The following is a 4,918-nucleotide window of genomic DNA, read 5'->3' as shown; positions in this document are numbered from 1 at the left end:
TTTTAATTTCCTGATCATGTTCACCCTCACACTTAGACTTAGGTATATCATTCACCCCACCCTCAACACATTGTGATGAATAAGTTTCAACAACTGAAATTTTAGAAAGAGGATGAGTACTTACCTCATTTATGCGGACACTCGTCGTGTTAGAGGATTTGTGATCTGGACATATTTGAGTATCACTACAAAGCTTACCTTGATCTCTTCTGATGATTGCCACCTTTTCAGTTAATTATGTAACCTGCTGTGACAATGCCTTGATTTCCTTATCTCTCATCTCGTTGCCTTTCTAAATATCCATCATTAACTCAATAATTGTATCCAATTTTTCATTGATAGAGTTATCATCCGACCCATGCTGACACTCTTGCCAATTTCGTGAAACTGCTAGACGATCTTGATAGTGATACGGGCCTTCACAATAACAAAAATCACCATCATTTCTCATGGTGACAATAGCGTGCCCGGGTTTCTGGATTTTCTGTTAAAAATAACCTGCAAAAAGAACTAAAATACCCGAGGTAAAATGGAACATAAATAAACAAAACAAAACAAGAAAAATCTTTTTGTATTTTTGATTTTTTTATTATTATTTTTATCTTTTTTTTAGAAAGCTCAAACGAATGATATAACACTAAGCACACTAGCTCCCCGACAACGGCGCCAAAATTTGATACGAGGTCGAAGACTCGCTCAAAAATAAACCAATTACAACTAATTAGATAGTGGTAAATGGGTGTCGAACACGAAGAGTTTGTGGAATATGCGTTACCAAGTAGTTTTATAGATGAACTAAATTTAAACTAAATGAAGAAAATAAAATCTCAAAGTTTAGGTTGTTTTGTTTGATTAACGAAAATTAACTAAAACACTTAACACGGTTTTTCAATCAAAGATGAGAGGATATGCTCTCCCTCGGTTTCAGGTTTCAATGAATGTTAATGTAAACGTTTAATCTGAGACGAACTATAAAAACATAATTTATGAATATGCAAACAATTGTGGTAATTGAGGACTAAGTACTTGGATTAACAAACGCAAGGAAATCACTCAAAAACCAATTAGATTATCCAACCCTGAATTCCACGCGATTAATCTCGATTGCCTACAGCACCGAGAACTGACGGTTTAGAACATGAATTAAACAAACTAACAACTTATCAATCAATACATAGACATCATAATTATGAAATCAATAATATTAAATTACCATTTCAGCAATTGCATAAACATTCAATCAACAAGCAATATGAAACCTTACAATCCGAGGGAAAACACAAAGGAGATTAGCCAAGCATGATTCGCTTCATCATCCCTTCGATTATAATGTGCATACAAATCAAAAACAAGTCTCTAATGCTTAAACAACTCAAAATTGAGTTATAGTTCCTTAAAATCGCCTCCCAAAGTGTCTCCAATCGAAAAACTATGAAAAAGATACCCAAAAGTCATCCCAAAACGGACTTAAATGGCAGTTACAGATTCTGCGTCAGAGTCCACCGTAAGCTACGGTGGCCACCGTAGCTTACGGTGGCTTCAGAAGTTTTATGCCAGCCTCTACCTGTTTACGGCAGCCTGCTATGCTGGAACCCTACCGTAAGCTATGGTAGCCTCAGCTCCAAATTCTTTGTTTTTCTTTGACTTGTTGACTGCCATCGCCAACTCTCGAGTTCTTTGCTCCTCTCCATCATAGTTCACTTGAATCTCCATTTTTAGCACTTGTACCTACAAACGCACGACATAGTGTAGTAATCCAAATTCGTGAAATTAAACATACACGCACACGTTTTAACGAGAATTACTACACTTAAGGGTGGTTCTACAATCCACCCGTCAGAATTCACCTCTTCTTCAACCACATCTACAATCAAAGAATAATAACCTATGAATAATATGACCAACAAGAGGTCAACAAAACAAAGCACACTCACCAACAAAAACAACTTCAAGACGATCGGCTAACTTACGGATGGTAATGATTAAAACATGGATAACATCGTTAGCTGAATGGCAGAGCGAGCTACAAGAAGCCACTTTAGATGTTAATGGGTAAGAGCATCAGGAGCTTCGTCTCGGGCATGTACCAAAGCTGCATTGGCCTCCTAAAGCTCCTTCAAATCTATTCTCCTTCTTTAGTTTCTTCACCTCGAATGATGATCCTTGAGTTCGAAGCACTTGTCCTTCCAACTTCTTGATCTATGCCAACGCTCCCATCCACCTCCTGTTGAGCTCCCCTTGTAAAGGACTCCTTGTGCACCCTGAACCATGGCTGCATCTGAGAAATTAGGATCGCTCAGTTGACGAACATGGTTGGTATCTAAACAACCCAGCATTGAAAAACTTAGCAGAATCAACACGGGAAACGGTGTCGGCCCTAGTCAAGCTCCAGTCAGAATGTACTTTTCGTCGCTTCAACAACCTGATGCCACTTTAGAACGAGCACAATGCGCAGATTCATTGCCTACCCAATCCACTTTTCTCTTCATCTGCATAAGTAAAATAGTCACATTAAAATGCATTGACAGACTATCAAATATGCAAAGAGGGAAATAATCACCTGCGACAACCTTGGGCTGAACATCAATATTAGCAGACAAATGCTTCTTAAATCAAGCAACTCGCTTGGCCACTGAAGGTTGAAAAGCAGAACCTTTACCAACAAACTTTGCAAAACCCCTTTTGCTTTTTGCAACGGAATCACCCGAGGTAATAATGCTTGGATCACCAATGGAAGGTCCATATTCAAATAAGTTGGTCACCTGATCAGTGGGAGAGAACTAATCGCCAGATAAATCCATTACTGGATGGGAGGAGGTACCTTCGGTAGGGTTCTGAGAAGCAGATGCCTATGAGGTAATTGAGGAGGACCTCTAAACAACTTGAGGGGGACGAATTGTTGAAATGGCACCAGCTGCCTGTTTGAGAAAGGGAACGTCTCCTTTGGCAAGGGGAACCTCGAGAACTTTGATCTCATGAGCAGTTGAGCACTCTTCAAATTCTGAATCTGATAGAGATCCATTTCTGTATAGATAATAAGCATGCCAACACACACAAAACAAAGTACATAAGATCAAAGCAAAGAGACTAACCCCCATTATTAACAAACATGATGGGAAAACTGTCATTCGGAAACCAGTTCCTACTTATACAGGACCACAACAAAATGACTTTGGGATAAGGGACCAAGTCACAAGGATTTTCTTTCAGAAGATCATAAAAATCTCTGAGGAAGGTAGATGGAGCTTCGTCAGCAATAAGCTTCTTTAATGGACGCCATTCCATATCAATAGGTAGGCATCGATCATCAAGATAAAATTTGTGATTCTTCCAACCATGAAGATTAGACTGGGGATTAGTAGCAAGGGTAACATTGTTGTGCTTCTCAAAGTTGAACCACTGATCGGCCCTAGAAAGACGATAAAAGGCCCTAAAAGGTTGTAGATTGGGGGTTTTGTGGAATAATCAGGATAACACCTCAAAATGGGAAATACGGGCAAGAGCTAAGGGGTGGCATTGAGAAATGTGAAGTTTGAAGCATATTAACACACGAAGCAAGAACTTATTAAAGGGAACTCTACTGTTGGCTACCTTAAAAATCACCAGATAGACGAAAAACATACCGGCCGTGAAAAGGTAAATAGGTTTATCCGACGGGATCCTAGTTGGATTCAAATCTAACAGGATGTGAAACTCATCTACAACAGCCTTAATACTATTCTCATCCATGACCGAAAAACAAGTATTCATATTGTTTTATAAGACATGGTCGGGAAAGAAGAAATTAAAAAAGAAGGAGAAGAATGGTACCTGATAGGAGAAGAGAGGAAACTCGGGGAAAACGACGGAGACCAAATGAGGAAGAAATAGTGAATACTATGTTTATAAGGGGAGGCGTTCCATAGGAAGTAAGGGTGACGCATACATCAGACAAGCAGGAAAAAACGTCAAATCAGGACAGGCCCATAGTTAGAAGAAAATTCAGATGTCAATGGGCCCACGACAGTAGTTAGTCAGACAGTCTGAAACCAAGTTCCCGCATCGACTGATTAGGGGGACTTGTAGGGGTAACACCCAGAAAGAGTATCTACGACCATGAAAGGAGCATTGTTACGAGAAGGGCCAGAAGGAGCATCTACATCCGCTAAAGACAAAAAGAGAATCATACAAGAATGACAGATAACAGCCGGAAAAGGACAATTCCTATTGTGCTTGGCCGTTAGGATCAATAGTACCATTGCAAATGTATCACACACACACATATATGTGTGTGTGTGTGTGTCTATATATATATATATATATATATATCATAACAATCTAACTAATCTATTAAAGAAAAACCAATTTGTTCACATGGCATCATTCTAGGGTATCCACCTAGATGCCAACTAGATGCCATGTCAGATATTACCTTTTTATTAATGCCAAATCACCCCCTTACATACTATATAAACCTCAATTACAACCATTTTGTTCACATGACATCATTCTAGGGTATCCACCTAGATGCCAACTAGATGCAAGTCACATATTACCTTTCTTATTAATGCCAAATCACCCATACATACTATATAAGCCTTAATTACAACCCCTCAAATTCATTTCTCTTTCTCTCTCTGTCTCTCTATCTATCTATCTATCTATCTCTCTCTCTCTCACTCTTCGATATATTAGCTGTCAAGATGTTGTATTCGTTTTCATTTCTTTAGTCCGTCTCTTTGATATATTAGCCGTACACAACATTCCAGTAAAGTATTTATTCTACGCCGATTCTCATATATTATTAGGTACATGCATTATCATTTCATTTTCTTTTCACGTTGCTGCTTGTATTATTTTTAATTTTAAAATGATTTTCCTATAATCTATATTGGTTCTACATCAAACTCCAAGATTCAATGGACATGTTGAAGTGTTT

This window comes from Bidens hawaiensis, unplaced genomic scaffold (genome assembly GCF_021521415.1).
Source record: "Bidens hawaiensis isolate Kalapana, Puna unplaced genomic scaffold, B.hawaiensis_p1.1 tig00010474_1, whole genome shotgun sequence".
In the NCBI taxonomy this organism is placed as follows: Eukaryota; Viridiplantae; Streptophyta; class Magnoliopsida; order Asterales; family Asteraceae; genus Bidens; species Bidens hawaiensis.
This window is presented reverse-complemented; position numbering follows the sequence as displayed.